Source organism: Melospiza georgiana, chromosome 4 (genome assembly GCF_028018845.1).
Source record: "Melospiza georgiana isolate bMelGeo1 chromosome 4, bMelGeo1.pri, whole genome shotgun sequence".
Lineage (NCBI taxonomy): Eukaryota > Metazoa > Chordata > Aves > Passeriformes > Passerellidae > Melospiza > Melospiza georgiana.
In genome coordinates this window covers 28843375-28860147 of record NC_080433.1, presented here as the reverse complement: position 1 = coordinate 28860147, position 16773 = coordinate 28843375, and the positions used below count along the sequence as shown (strand labels likewise).

At 42.1% G+C, this 16773-nt stretch overlaps 1 protein-coding gene across 3 annotated transcripts in view; it reads left to right on the top strand.

Annotated features, from left to right (window-relative positions):
- SYN3 (synapsin III) overlaps window positions 1–16773 on the top strand; it is a 176002-nt gene that overhangs the window by 114031 nt on the left and 45198 nt on the right. The gene's annotated exons all lie outside the window — the stretch shown is intronic.

Below are 16773 nucleotides of genomic sequence, written 5' to 3'. Positions count from 1 at the left end.
CATGGCTGGCAGATCTAGGAAAGTTCTTTTCCCTTGTGCCTGACACTGATGAGGCTGCTGATAGGACACACTATCCAGTCTGGAACATGAACATTGCAGAGGAATTGGAGGGAACTTGAGAGTGTCAGCAGAAGTCTAACACTCTGACCAGAAGAGATCAGAGGCCTGGAGCACATGATTGGCAAGAGTGTGCTGAGGCATATTGAAGCAGGTTAAAGGAAGGCTAATCAAACAGCCTGCAACTGCCTGAAGGGTAAATTACAAGCACAACAGATCCGTGTTTTCCTCAGCGGTATCAGATGATACAGCATTGAACAGAAGCCACAGGAGCTGGCCATTAAGAGGGAAATTCCTATAAAGGTAGTGCAGCATTGGAACAGACAGGCCACAGAGGTCGTAGAATATCCAATTTAGGCAGTTTTCAGGATGCAGCTATTCAGAGTTAGGGCTGACCACATGATGTGCTGGCAATAGCACTTCTGTGAATAATTCTGTGGGTGGAGTAGATGACTTCTACAACTGTTCCAATCACAATATCTATTGTTCTGTGATTCTTTGCAGTCGCTAGTCACTGAATTTGACAAGGGTATTTCCCAAAGTTCACTGTACAGATAGAGTTATTTCCTAGCAGACTTAGATCATTGCATGCCTGACAGCTATTTTTCCTCTAAAATATGGTGAGCAGCATTATAGTTAAATTTCTTCATGCCGAGCAATGTGATTCCCATTTATTATTCTAAGTCAGCCACAGATCATACATACATAGAACTTGAGTTTGAGATGGATGCTCTTTGGGACTAATATTGGCATCAGCTGTACAATCAGCATCTTCTCTAATCAGTCCTTGGTCAGAGAGGACCTCACCAGGAAGTAACAAGGGATTTTAAAATCTTACACTCAGGTGAGGTTTTGAGAGCAAGCTCAGACCATCCTAGAGGGTCAGAGACACCTTTTGGATTTTCTCTCACGTTCTGAGAAGCTATAAAGACATTTTCAGAGGTATTCAGCCACAACAGAGATGGTGCCACAAAAATCCTGAAGCAGAGTCAATGGGCTTCAAATAACTTATTGTCATGTAAAAATACTCTGAAGGCCCAGATATATATGCATGATACCTATGCAAGAAAAGGCACTTATTCAGGTGGCAGCAATCATTCCTTGCTGTGACAGCTAAAATGTGAATGCTAGGTCCTCTTTTTACCAATGTAGTCTCTTTGTCACAGAGTAGTGTCCTGATTGAGTCCCTGGCTACAGACACACAACAATGACAAAAAGCCAAAGTCTAAATCTGGTAACTGCAGCCCTTATTTCAGTCAATGACCCTTTAGTTAAAAAGGCTGACTAGTACCAAGGCAAACCCAAACTCAAAGTGTTGTGTTTTTACAAAGAATGCAATACTTTTACTCCACTATTTATGACTAATGTATCACAAGGACTCAGAGCTGCTAGTTAATTTACAATAGTATTTATGAATCAGAAGAGGGACAGGCTTGTGGTTACGGCTGGACTGACATTTAGAATGTCTGGGTCCAATTCCTAGTCTAGCATAGATTTTCCTTTGTAAACTTTGGCAGGCTACTTCATCTCTCATCCTCAGTTCCTTGCCTACAAATTTTTTCCTCCCCTTGGCTTTTTGGCTGTCTGATCCATTTTAGTTGTGAAGTATTTCTGTAGTTTCTGACATCCAGGAAAGAACAGAGTAACATGAATGATGTAGCAAATTATACTTTCAGCTGCAAATATCTCTAAAACAGCCTAAAGGCTGGTGGTGTTTGCTTCAAATGCTAACAAATATACCCTTGAAGAAACCAGCCTGGACAAGTGAATGTAGCAAGTAGAAACTACATTCAAAAGTAATTGTTCATAATGAATTCAGTTAAATATTTCCTGCTACTATTACTTTTTAAACCACTGTCAGCCCAGATATATTTACTACCATTTCATGCCAACCCATTTTAAGTGACAGTAGAGATTCCCATTGGTATTTCTACCACCTGTACTATATTAAAAAAAAAAAACAAGTATTGGAGTATTTTCTGATCATCAAATGTGAAGCATTTTTGAATTCTATTTTTGACATTTTAAAATATTCTTTACAAATTGCAACATTCAAGTGCTTATCGGTGATGTCTTCCAGAAATGATAGCTCTACCTTTCAACATAGAAAATAGTTTTAAAATTGAACCTAGGTTGATTAGGTTGCTTTGCAGCCTGAAGTTTTTAGAGGTTTTGAAATTGAAATGTCAAGAAAATACGAAAAAAAATGTGGACATAATTATTTCTCTCTTACTGTCTCTTTTCAGAAGAACTCTCTTGGCACCAGGAGGTCTAGATTTAAAGAAATAAAATCAAGAATAAGCAAGTCACATTTTATTCACTTGGCTCTTTGGACCTCAGAATGGAAATACATGGATCTCAGGGTGTTAGAACTAAAACTTATTTTTTATTTTACCAGCAGAACTCTATACTCTTACAGACATGTCAAAAGCTGTCCCCCCAAAAGAATAAAGCACAAATATATATACAGAATGGGGAATTAATTCAAAAACAATGGCAGACTAATATATGTGCCTGGAATCAAAAGGAGAAGATAGATATCTTCAGAATGAGATGCAGAGGTGAAAAATACTGACAAAGAAAAGCTTCTGTTTTCCTATCAGAAATGCAATAATCTGGGCAAATTCCATGTACAGGGCACATGAGCTTTTAGTATTAAGCAAGAAAAGACAGTATCCACACAATCCAGCAATGCAGTCAGGTGCTTCCTCATTGAAAATGGTCTTTGTGCCTGCCAGGCATCTTTCATTCTGAACTGGGGGAAGCCATAGGTTGGAGTTAGTGGAGTTAGCATCTGTTCTGGGAAAGAGCATGAGCTGGAAAGTTCTCCAGTGGTACTAAAGGGCAGCAAAACCAGTGAATGCAGTGGGGCCTCCTCTACAGAAACAAGTGGAAAACAGCTGCATATGCATTAGCCCTGCCTGCAACACAGAGAAAGATCTCAGCAGAGCCATTGTGCCCAGCAAATTGCAGCTCTTCATTATATATGGCTCTGAATGCAGTACTACTGCCAAATTCACATGGCTCTGCCTCTGTAGTTATAAACCACAAAGCCTGACGGAAAAAGGAGGAAGCCCCATGGGAAGTTTTGCAAAACTAGAGGTAGGAGGTGATGGACTCAATGAGTTTCCTAAGACTTGCTATACTATGGTGAGAAAGGCTTACAGAGATTTTGGACAAGCATGCTGAACTCTGAAAAAGCACTACAGGGCTTCTACAATTTTCCAGAATTTACCAGAATGTGAGGTCCTATCAGTTGGCCACTCTTCTACACCTTATGATCTGATGAGGACCTTTTTTGCCTGAAGCTTTTGAAAGCCGTTAAGAAAGTAAATTTTCCTTGGAAGTACCATTCTCCCCTTTCTTTAGTTATGTTTCAAAATAAAGCAGATTCTCATAGCAGAAAAAAATTGAGAGAAGCTAAGGTTTTGTAATCCTCCTGCGTGATCCTAGGCTAGCAGCAGAATGGTACAGTTCAATTTTGAGGCTTCTAACAAACACCAGCTGAATCTGCCACCTCAAAACATGGGGAAAACAAGAACTGATGGGCTCATCTGAGGGCTCAGCCTCCCTGCTGCCATATGGTGTGCCTAATAACTTACTAAAACAGCGCATTGTTGAGTTAAGGGAAAAGAGTAAAAATAAACAAAATAATGTGCTATAAGAGCAGTGAGGTGGAAGGACTAGATTAATCAGTTAGACCTTTCCTATAACACAGCCATCATTTCAAACCCTATCAGTTTTTGGTGAAGCAGCTGCCAGTGCTGTTTCAGAGACACAATTGCAGTTTCTGCTGGCCTGGGCCTGAGACTGTCACAGCTGGATAGCAAGGCCTGACCCCTGCTTCATCAGGCCACACAGCATCTCCAGGCCACTAAAAACTGTCCCTCGTAGCCCATTAACCATCCCTACAGGTTACTTCAGCTGGCCACCTGCACTGACTTTGACAGCCACTTCTGGTCATCAGTAACACCTTTGTTTTAACAAGAACATGCATATACTCACTTCATTCTGTCCAAAGAAAGGGTTTTTTAAAACAACATGTTCCAATCCATCCTTTAGATTGGATTGTTACTTTCCTGAAGTACAGCTATTGCCTAAAATGAGGATGTTCAAGCTCTTCCTGTCCATGTTTAAGTACCACTGGTTTGCCCAGCTTATGGCACATAATTAAAAGGCACAATATCCCTCCCCGTTATATTTGAAATATTTTTTTAAACTTCACTACTGTCATGATAAAATATAAAGTGCCAACTGAACAGACTGAAGCCTACCCATGAATCACTTTCTGTCGCTTCCCAAGATGGTGAGAGGGGACACCGTCCTCACCAGACCACGCATTTTTCTCAGCAGAGGGATCTCCGTCCCCTTCAAACTTGAGTTGTTCAGCTCACGAGGGAAAGCCTGGTCAGTAGTTAGGAGCTGTGCAGTGTTGGTATTAAACCTATAAACCAAAGTAAACGCCTTCCTGTAAATCTCTGTCGTGCACGGTTACAAGGGTGGTTACATTACATGATATTTACTTGGTGGGAAACAGGCAGAGGACACACACAGATAAGCTTTTCACAGAGCTCATCCACAGCTTCTGTGCTTATGCCAGCTTTTGGAAACCACTCACCAAGGCTGGCTTCGAGCATGAGACCTTACTTCCGTCATTCCCAGGACGATTGCTTTGGTCCCACACTTGATTTCTCACATATCGGAATGTCATGGAAGATAAACAGATACAGCAGAGGAACACGATGGGAAACAGCCTCGCCCAGCTCTTGAGGAGCCATCAGAAACCAGCCTCTGTCAAAGCAGCATTGTTTTGACTCAGACTCTGCAGTGCACTGTGGCTGTCTGGTCAGGGCCAGGCCTTCATCCTGCCTTGAATGTAAACACGCATGAGGCTTCTTTTACCACATGTTTTGGGAAGCATCGACAGCTCTTGGCAAGCAAGGAAAGAGATGACAGAGGCTGCTGGCATGCTGCTTTAGCTGATGTCATCTTACAGTCAGACTAGAGCTCTGGGTGCACGCACTTAGTCCCACATAACACACAGCTAGCAGTCACCAAACTTTTGTTATGGCTAAAAAATAAAATTAGCTGTGTTTGGCTGGAGAGTTCTCCCTCCCTCTCAGAACTGTTATGTTGCTTTCTGGCTCCAAATGGCAAGGCAGCTGCTCCCTCGGAGCACCCAGCACCCAAACACCAGGGTATATCTGTCAGGGAGCAGCAAGAGCAGGGCTGCTCCTTAAAGGAAGGGAGGCAGGAGCCAAGAGGGAGCCTTACTAGCCAGGTCTCAGTCCCACATTGCCAGAGGTGTGCCAGACAAACCCAGAGATGATGGCCAGGCCCAACCAAAAATTCAGGTCAAAATGCTCTATAATGGTGATGGGACAGGTTCTGAGGCCAATCCACAAAGTCAGGGAAAAGGATCAGGTCCAGTGCCCACCAGGCAGGCCCACAGTGACAAAAATCAAGCTGTGAAGCCAGTCCATAGGTTTGGATCCTGTTCAACAGGCTTCATAACCAAACAGGAGTGGGGCCATGGCTGGACAGGAGACCAGCACTCCTCCAGTATGGATCAAGAAAGCAATGAATGCCCAGGGCTGAGCTCAGATAGAGCTCCTGGGGCCATGGGTGTGAGCTCCAGGTGAGGGCTCTCAGCATCATTAGGGCTTTAGTGAGCTCAGGGCTCAGGAAAAAGCAGAAACTTCATTTTATTTTGTATGTCAGATAATAAACTAAGGAACATAATCAGGCTGAAAACTGTAGATATCTTTGGAAATTCCATTATCAGGGTTGATTGAAACAACTTTCTTTGCTTCTCTTATGCATCTGTGCATAAGTCCTTGATTACTGATCACATACTGACTTTTTTCCTCAAATTTTCTGCATCATTTAACACCCAATTCTGACCTGTTACCTCCTCATAAGTTTTGGTCCACTGTTCTGACACTATTCAAATTATGTCCTAAGGAGAGAATTATTCTTTTACCCCTGGGCATTTCAGTGGTTTTCATTGCTGAAGTTTCATAAATAATATACAGTGCACATTCAAAGCATCCCTTCCAGCTAAGGGGAGATTTTCGAACCCATCATATAAATGTAAATTTGAGCTAGTAAGGGATTACGTTCAAAAGTACTGTATTTAAGTATCTTTAGAGAGATATCTGAGATTTTGGAGGTTTTTGTCTGTGTAGCACTATTTAGAATTTTATATAATCATAGAGAAGTTTCAACTGACTTCAGATGCAACAATGACTACCTGGCATTTGGATTAGTAAAGATAAGGGTTGTTAGGTCACAGAGTCTGACTGTTTTACAGAGCTATATATCATTTAATTAAGTTATCCCTGTAATTAGTCAAATCCTTCAGGATTATCCAAGTAATAAAGCAAGTAGCTATGAAGGCAGTTAGTCTCGATTTGAAGACCTGAAGAGATAAAGAGCTGATGATTTTCTTGGGTTGATTTTGGAGAGATGATTAATTACTTTCACTTAAAGCTTTATGCCAAATTACTCATATGAATCTGCCTAGCTTCATCTCACAGATACAGGTGCTTACTTTACTTTTCTCCACTGGGTTATAGATTCTTTTTACATCTGGTATTTATTCCACAGGAGCATATTTGTAACCTGTTTTCCAGTCACATTTTTTAAAGTTTGAAAAGTTTAAGAAGTCAGTTTGCCTTTCCACAACAAACATGAGTCCAAGATGTCAGTCTCTGGGGTTCATTACAGCAGGATTGAGAAGTTTTTGAGTTAGTTTACTGTGTCCAAAATTAAGAAAGTAAAAAATTGAGAGACAGAACATTAATTCCTACAGAGAACTGTGATTTAAAGGATTTTCTCAGAATTTCATTTGGACTTTTTGGCACACTTAGGGATAGAACTCAATTCCCTAAGATGTCTTTCAGCTGCCTAAATCATCAGAGTGCCTTTTCTTAATCTGCTACTCCCTGACACATAATTATGCATTTTCTGACTTCTGGAAGAAATGAAGCAGGGGTCCTGCAAACAACCTCTTCCTTAAGTCCAGATTTAGCCTCAGAACAGGTCTACCTGGTGGACCCTTCTGAAAAGGACCTGTGGAAAAAATAGATCACAGTCATGTAATTAAATGCTGATTCATAAAGCTTATGTACCAGGAAGGAAAATGAAGTTTGTGTTTCCTAAAGTTTGGGTGCTTAACTTTTTGACCTTAATAAGGTTCTTTTCATGTGATATATGGGCATGGCAATCCCTAGGCTTACCACAAATCACACTGGAAAAAAAAAAATTTCCTCTGGCAGCTGTATATTGGTACATGCATGACTCACCAAGGTTGGCACTTTGACCTGCACTTCATGAAGGGCAGGCATGTGTTTGCATTTATCACCTGTGGCCAAAGGGACATCTTAGCAAATATTTTCTGCTGGGAGAGAACTGGTAACAATCAGGACATTTAAAATCCACTCTGGACTCTGAAGGGAAAAGGTCACATTGGAGACAGGCTTTCCTTCCCCATTCCCTTGAGTTCATCTGTATCTACATTCTGGGTCTGTCCAATCCTGGCTCCTTAGGCAAGCCCCATTCTCCTCATGTAGTTGGTTTTAATACCTGTCCTATTCTTCCCTGTCATAAACATGGTGCCCACTAAGTCCCAATATTTGTCACCAGTGCCACTGGCCTTGGCTGACCCATCCAGTGCCTTTATCCCTAGCTCTCTATCCATGGGAGGGGAGGGAGCCTTTATCCTGGCTCCCTCCCCTCTCTGACTCTGCCTACCTGCTTATTTCTTCACTCAGACTCCCTTCCCAGATATCTGTTCATTCACAGTGCACCCCTTTGTTTCCAACTCTCTCCAGCCCATCCCAGTTTTCTGTTTGCCCCTTGATCCCTGTGAGATACCTGCCTTCCATAAGACCCTTGTCAACACCTTGCTCCTTGATCCATAGTTCCTTCCCCAGCAACTCCTTGCCTTCCTTATCACTGCATATCAGATCACATCTCTGCTGTCTTTCCTCATGGTCTCTTTGTCCCACTGGTCCCCATATACTCTGCTCGTGTCTCATTCTCACATGGCCAGACTTTATTTCTAGTTTTCCCCTTCATAGCAGTCTTCAATCCCAGTGTCATCAGCTGACTTTCCACTGCTCCCTGGATAAAAACACTCCTTCTCAGAGCTGATTCTTGTTTTTCCTGTGTTCCGTGGCATTCCCGGTGGCCCCAGTGTTAGCCCAGCACAGGGAGTGTGGCATGCCTCACATGTCCCAAAGAAAGGGACAGAGGTGCAGAAAGGTCACCATGCATAGCAGATCCCATCAGCTCCTGGTGACCACAAACTGGTGTCTGTCTGCTGACAGCTCTCACCATGCTGTAAATGCAGGGCAGTTTACTTGCCTTTTATTGAAAGGTAAATTGCTGTGAATTACCCCATTTTATGCAGGGTAAGAATGAACAGGGATAATTGCTACGTATCAGTTCACACAAAGTAATGTGCTTCCCTACATTTGTTTGTGCATGTTTCCATACCCACAGACTGCCTTGCTTCAGTTCAGTACCTGCAGCACCTGTAATTGCAGGGGAGGATCTCTGTGAGCCTCTGTACTTCAGAAACCTGCTTACCACTGGGAGATGTTTTGATACACATGGGGTAGGTCTTTGGCAGGTGCTAACTGCAGATACCAGAAGTTTGAAACTTGACAAAGTGACAATGACATGAAGACAAATTTTTATAATTATTAAAAAACTTCAGGGACTGCTACCCTTCATTGGCTCTTTTCATAGCTGAAGGTCTCAGATTCACAAGGTAGCAGTCACAAATATTCTTTACTACAGGCAAACCAACTCTTCTTTTGTTTGTGTGTCTGAGTTCATGTCTATTAAGCCTTCTGGTTTCCCTGAAATATTCCATCTATTCTTAAGGGAAACACTCGGGGTGGAATATTCCATCCTGAATGGTTACCAGAAGGAAAAATTTTTCTAAAGGTAAACCAGTGTCTTATAGTAAGTTGTGATCAGCCACAGAGACATCAGGCAATGTCATGTCTCCATGGAACCTGCTTGTAGAGGAAGTGTTAAACATACACACCATCCACAGTATATATATTGACACAGTGCAGTCTGCTGGAAAGAAAGAACAAATTGTAATTGCATCTATGCAATCTTCAACAGAAACATATGTGATGATGATGATGATGCTAATGATGATGCTAATAGTAATAATAATATGCTGACCACATCTATGCAAGCCCAGGAATGTTTTCAAGCAAGAGAGATTAGTATGTATTAGTCTAGCATAAAGCTGGGCTGAGTGATAGGAAACATATGTTTATTGGTACTTGTGCTTGCTCAATGGTATAAAAAGAGTCCTGACATTCTATAGGTCTCTGGAGAATTCTGCTATTGATGTGTTGTGAGTCACTGCAAACAGACCATCGTATGTTTCTGAATCACTTCCTGCTCAAGGGGTTCCTCCACTTCTTCCAGAGATTGTGCTGGGGAGGAATTCAGTGGGCTAAAGCCCTGGAGACCTATTCAAAATGCTTTCCCTTTCCCTTCCCTTCTGTGCAGCTGAATGACTCAGATGGGGATGACACCTTGAACCAATGTCACTATTCCCTTATTGAGATGGGAGAACCTTATGAGGAGTCCAGAAGGAAATTTAATTCAATATTTTATTTTAAGGACATCCCTTCTGTTTTACTTTATTTTTCTTGTTGGCGTTTTATGATTTATGGGAGATTTTTAGGGGGAATGGGTTTAGAAGTTAGGAAATGGTGCTGTGATAAAACAAAGGTTGTTTCAGCTGTTTCCAATACAGCTGCAGCGCTTTGCCCCTCTGTCCCAAAAGCATTAAGGCCCAGACCACAGAAATGGTCCTTAGATATCTAAGTACCTCAGCAGTCTAATTAACTTTCCAGTTATTAATAGTTGTAACTAGCTCCATTTAGGTTCCCAGAATATTCATATATGCTTCTCTTAGATCTGTGCTGTTGATTTGTCATTTTTATGATAACACAAAAGGCTTTAAGCCTGGCAGAAAATAGCAGATAGGCCATCACAGGTTTACAAGTTTTGTGTGATTTTCAATGTCCCAAAAGTCCCGCTTGGCATAAAAAGTATTGTCGATTGAATGTTTTAAAGAAAAAAAATCTGCATTTAAGGGAAATGTATTCTTCTCCTAGTGTTTAAAATTCTCCTGCTTTCGTTTGACATTTCCACTGAAATGTCCACAGAAAATACTGTCTTGATGACATTTTTTCACAAAGAGATGAGCCATTGTGAATTGCTGAAACCTTGCATTTCAAGTGCCTTTTAGTTTGCTTTTCCTGAGTTATACTGGACTGATATGTGATCTTTTGGCAAATCAATATTGTGATGAAAGTACAATCAGTTTCTAAGTAATTGCAAAATTATTTTGACTTCAAGAGATGCTTATCCTGAATGCCAGCTAATGCAGTACTTCCTCATTAAAGGGCACTACACAGTAGTCCTGAGTGAGCTGTGCCTGTTCAGAAATTATTAAGAGCTATCATATCTGAAGGAGATGCATTTCACTGGGGCCTGATTTTCAGTTCATCACTGCATAACATGGGCCTGTCATCAAGGCAGTTGCTGCTTTCAAAATACCATTCTCCCTGTGCACCTTCACAAAAAAAAAAACATAGAATGCTAGATACATTATTTTTATAGATCGACTGCTTTTCTTTTGTGAAGCAGTGGATGGTTCCAGGACCTCAGTCCTTAAAAGTTTGTTCTACCTCATCTGTTTCTTTGTAGATGTGCTAGGCTTTAGTTTGATCACTTTCTAACACTTTAAGCATTCTTACTTCTTCAGATTTTTGCTGAAGGAGACCTGTGTAGCTGACAAACCACTCATCTTCTATAAAATCCTATTATTTAGCAATGCTAAATGCAGGTAACAGTAACTTTCTTACATCCTTACACTTTTCCACTGAGTGGTTTCTCATTTTAATTATGCTTCCTACCAACCTGTTGTACTGAGTGTAAATTTGGACCAGTAATAAAATGTCTCATAATGTCCCATCACAGACTCAGATCTGCTAAAACTGCAGTGCTGTGTTAGCAAATAGCTATGCCAGGTGAGCAAACCTGGCAAAAATGGATATGATCACCTCTATGGCTAGCTAGTCAAGGTTGCCTCTGAAATAAATACCTCATTTTTCCAACATAAAGGAATTTATGCCAGACTGCATCAGCTGACCAACTGTTCCCATGCCATGGGAGTTTTCACTTGACTGGCCTGTGATTTCAGTAATTGTGACTAGCCTTAACAGGTTCCCTTTCCCTTGGAAGGTATTCTCAAATTATTTTTCAATCGTTTTGATCTTCTGCCTGTTTGGTGAGTTACCTCTTTAATGAAATTAAGGGAGTGGCATGTTGTTATTCATGGGTAATTTTTTTCTCTTGGTGTGATTATAAATTGTACTTCTTCCAATTTGCTAATTGCCCACGAGTTTAGTCACAACTCTAATAGGAATTAGCTCACCACACTAAGTCCCAAGCTTCATTTGTTTATGGTCAATTGCCTATAGTTTTACTTGCTATGCTAACATGCCCGTTCCTGGCAACATTTCAGCTTGCACCAGCCTCATGTTCAAGACACATGTTCCTTTGCTTTTGAGCAGGTAGTGCTCTAATCCTCTGCAGCACTGCTCACTGGTCCCATGAAGTGTTGCCTGCCAACATGCTATTGTCCTCTTTGTCCATGCTGTGCTATTGTCCTCTGTCCATGTCTTGGACAGAGATAGAAACTATCATGGTCCTTGAAGGTTTTTCCAAATACATGTCCTTGTCCTGGCTTGAGGTGTTTGTAGATCTGTGTGCAGCCTTGTGAGGCAGCTTCATGCTCAATATTCCATTCTGCTGCCACTCTCCTGTCTTGTAATGGCATCCTCTGTGGCATGACGGTACTGTCTGTTTTGTGTAGCTTTCAGTCTGAATTAGGTAATTTCCTTTGGCTGGCAAATTTTAATGGCATTTCCAAAAAATAGCTCTGGCTCATCCAGTAGATTTTGACTGCTTTTTCTCAAGCTCCAGCCATGTTTGCTGTCTTCCTAAAGAGTCAGCTTCTCAAGATCAAGGAGTTTGGATTTTCGACCCCCTGTCAATCAAAAACTCTTGCTGCCCTTACCCCTGGTTATCTTACTGCCTAATGACAGGTGGTTCACGTTTCATTTTTACATGGAAGCCAGGACTCTTCAAATTCCTGTGTTGCAGGATCCTGGTGAGTCGCAGATAACAGGCTTAATTCAAAACTACTAGAAGCATCCAGTAATCCAGAGCCAGCTGTTGTCACAAAATAAAGCCACCTCTGAATGATGTAGAGCCATTCACCTGAAGAGTCACCTAAGCATAATTTCCTGTAATCACTGAGCAGTGGAGGCCACAAGAACACAGATTGTCCACATTTCCACACACAGTTACTCTAGTTACCACTTCCCAGCATCTTAGAGTAAACCTGGCTCCCCCCTTTCCATGGCCCCCAACTTCTGCTGGCAGACAACAAGCCCTGTTTAAATTTTTCAATTTACCCTCCATATGCCCAGAGAGCATTAGATCCAGTAAGGTGAGGATTTTTCTTCCATTCAGAGAATTTTCTTAGGGTTTTTTTTTGCCTGTGGGCACCAGGGTATTAGTCAAAATCAATTTCATTCAACCAAATCCACACGTGTATCCTGTAAATGTATATATTTGACCTGGTCGCCAGCACTGTCTTTGTCATCAGTGGGGAGGAACACAGGTATTACTGTGGAACACCTATTCTCAGACTGAGGTTTGTATCTCAGGTGGTTTGGACAAACCAAGCTCTGAAACCTCCAACTGATCTCTACTGATATTAAACTTTGTCCAGGCTGGCTGCTGCAGATACAAAAATGAGATTCATGTGTGTCTACTGTTGAGTGACAAGTAACTGATTGGAGGAGTGTGACAGAAACCTGCTTTATTCAATTTCTCACTCCCAGCTCTTCAGATTAAGTAATGCAAACCTGGACTCAAGAAAGGGATCTATCTATAACCTTTAAATGTCTTTAAGCTTTGATTGTGAAAGAAAAGTAGAATGCAACAGGGGCAGTTTCTCCTGGAAGGGATGCAGTGGCTGGAAGGATACAGCCACCAGGTTCCAATTTGCCAAGTTTCTGCTTCAAAATGCAATCTTAGACATAATTCTGGGTGCATCAAATATTACTCACATTTTCTGACATTCCTTACAGACAAAAAAAATTTGTGTAAGGTCACCCCAGTGAAAACCAAAGCAGGGTTTGTGTCATATTGGCAGCAAGCAATGTCACAGGAAGAGAGAGTTGTGCCTTTTCAACTCCACAGACAAAAGCCAGAGATCTGCCAAATTTTCTAGTTTCACTTTAACTGTGGGAAAGGAGTTGCAGAAGAGAGCCCAAGTTAGTGAAGGCTGATCTACACACAAAACATGCGTTGGGCAGACTCGCAGTTGTTCAGCACGTGCTCTGTGCTGGGACATCATCCTTCTAGCACAGCACCAGGCTCCAGCTGCTCCACTGCCATCCACAGGGCAGTTGCCTCAGACCCAGTGCTCCCTGTCAGGGCTGGTGGTGTGGCTGTGCTCTGGCAGGGGAGAGCTGCAGACATGGGCTCTGCTTGCATCATGCATTGCAGGAGTGGTTACCACAAGCACTGCTGCCTTTTGACCCTCCCCGTGAATCTGTGCTGGCCAGGGCTACGTGGCACTCGGCTGGTAGGCAGCCCCTGCAAAATCATCTCTTGTTTGCCTGGGAATGCCATCCCCATTGATCACTTTCCAGCTGGCTTATATTGATTTAGCTTAATTCAATGCAAGTGTTTTGCATGTAGAAAAGGCTTCGTGAACGTTCCCATGAGGTTTAAATCAGTTCTTCTGTCTCTCTTGCTCTTTAAATCCTATTGTCACTCACGTGTAGCTTTCCTGCACTCAGTACATGCTTATTCCTGGGGGAAGCAATTGCCAGGGGCTTAATTTTAGAGAGGAATGCCCACCCTGCTGTCTGGGAATGAAGCCTAGTGTAGCTAACTTCAAAGACTAGACAGATTTGTTGCTGAGTTTAAAAGACATCTTTCCCTTGACTGGGATTTGCTGTTGTATCCCTTTTTGCTCTTATCTTCCTTTTCAGGATATGGGAGCGCTCAGGTGCTTTCCAGACTCTTTCCATCTTTGGACCCTTTCAAATTGCAAAGGTGCTAGCAAATTCTCAGTTCTGCCTCTTGCCCTCTGCAGATTGCTGAGATGACTGAGGATGTGGTGGATTTGATGGAATCTGTGCTTAAAAAATCCGTCCTTTGACTCTCTGTTTACACAGAGCCCTGGCATTCAGCACAAACCTAAAAGAAGGCTTATTTTTAATTCTAATGAACTAGCACAGAAGGAGAGAGTTCTTTGCCTTCTTCCTTCACTTCACATAACAATTTTAGTCCTAATGAAGGACTCCACACCAAATATAATAGAAGGAAGAATTATTTTTCCTGTGTGCCTGTTGTTTTTCTAACAAACATATGTGTTTGTTTATTTTTAGATTATAAAATGCAATTATTGTGTTCTCTGAAGTACACAAGTAAAATTAAAAACACGTTGAGTCAACTTGCTGCTTATTTTATATTAATTAAACTATTCAATGGGAAGGATGTTCCTAGTTAGGTTGCTGCAGTGGGATCTGGATTTTATTCTTGACTTTGCCACAGATTGCCTGTTTGATTCATGGCAAGTCACTTAATTTCCCAGTGCTTCAGTTCAGTTCTTCATTCCCCAAATGAAGATAATTCCCCTTCATTGTCTCTGTTTTGACTATAAATGCTTGAATTGGGGTGTGTTTTCCACAGTCTTCTGCATAATATACTCTAATTATTAGGCATATATATTGATAATAGGTCATCTTATCTCCAAGAAAAAAATCCCTCTGCAAGTTCTTCCCGATGCATGGATTTGAAAACAAGTATACTTTTCACCACACCCAGACAGGCAATGTCAGAGCTCTGTCAGACCATGCTCAAAACTGAGTTTTCATTAGCGTGAATCTGCCGATCTCACGTTTCCAAATCCTAGGCTTTTATTCTGGAAGTTAAGAACCCAACTTCAAGAAGAGCTTAGTTCTTTCATTGCATCCTTAGACTTCATCTAAGCTAAGGAGTGTATGAAATCTCATCAGAAGTGTTACTACAGATCAGGTCCAGGCCTGTGGGTTAGGTAACACAGAAACTCTGGCTTGAGCACGCTTGGCCAGCATGCCTGGGAAAACTCAGTATTGTAGGAATGGCTGAAGGACCTGCTTCACTCTGGTGCTTTCTCACATCTCCACCTGTCAAATAATCAGTCTCAGAATAGCTTACACTGGGAGGATCTACTCCTGTGCTTCCCCAGGATCTACTTCTGATTAGCTGGGTAAGTGTTTAGGAGCAGTGACAATTTTCTGTCACAATGTGGTGTTTACTCATTTGTGCTGACCATCTTCCCACTACACCTGCACTCACCTGCTTTCCTGTTTATTCACCAGTTGTGTTTTGCCTGGATGTTTGCATTCTGGTTTTGTACAATGCCTAGTGCATTGAAGACCTCAGCCCTAAGCTGGCAGCACTGAAGCATCACCTACCAGAGGAGCTTCCCTCTGTTTTCAGTCAGTGCTGGCTTTAGCTGAATCATTTTCTCAAGCTGATCGAATCCATTGAACCCTAGATCTAAGCCCTTATTCCTACAGATCTGGGAACTTGGGCTGTATTTGCAGTAAAGAGAGTGAGCAGGAACTAATGCATTATGGGATTATGCTTTTCTTTTAGCACCTGAGAGCACTCTGACAGATTGCATTTCACTGTCATCTGCAGTCACTACAAACCTCTGAAAAAAGCCATGGTATCTATGGGGCTTCCTCTCTTCTTGCTGCCTGTGTTTCCCTGAGCAGTGTGAAGGTTCAGCCCTATGATCTTTCCACCTGCAAAAAGTCCCAGTGCTGGCACACTTCTACAGACTGAAACTCCTTTCTTCACTTGACGTATATTGTATCATCCTTTGCAAATGTGAGGCACATCTAACATGAGGTTCACAATGTGAGCTCTTAGTGCCAGTGCTTTGATTGCCTGGCCAGCTGGGCTTGGGCTGCTGTCTCACAGAGAGGAGTTCCAGCCCCCCACTACTGCCAGAACACATGCTGGGTTTTGGCCTCACACCCCAAATGGATTTCCACTAAATGACACACTTCCCATAGCCAAGCTGGCAAGCAAAGCCCCTGTCCCAAGCATGACCCAAAGGGCCAAAGTATCCATCACTGCTGACTCTTGTGGTCGTGTTCACAGAGAGGAACTGGTGAGGAGTAGCAGTAGCACCTGTCATTCTTAATGTCATATGAAGTCACTATAAACCCCATTCCTTACAAAAATTTCATGCACAGTTTAAATCTACCCTCCTAATTGCTGTATATTTTTGCCCAACTGCATTTTAAGCTGCATTCTGCAACTCACCATGCTCATGGACAACACAGACCTCTCTTTCTGTCCATTGCTTGGGTCAAAAGTTCTGGCCACCAGCTGGCACTCCAAGGACAGACCAAACTAATGAGGCTGAATTAGAGATCACTGAGTTTCAGAGCTGTTTCAGTTTACACCTGGGTATTTAATTCTTCATGTCACTGGTATCCATCAATAAGCTGCAAGCAAAGGAGAGTAGTAGGAACCAAGAATCAGGGTGTCCATAGGCGTCTGTCTTCTGCAACACTCACAGTGAAT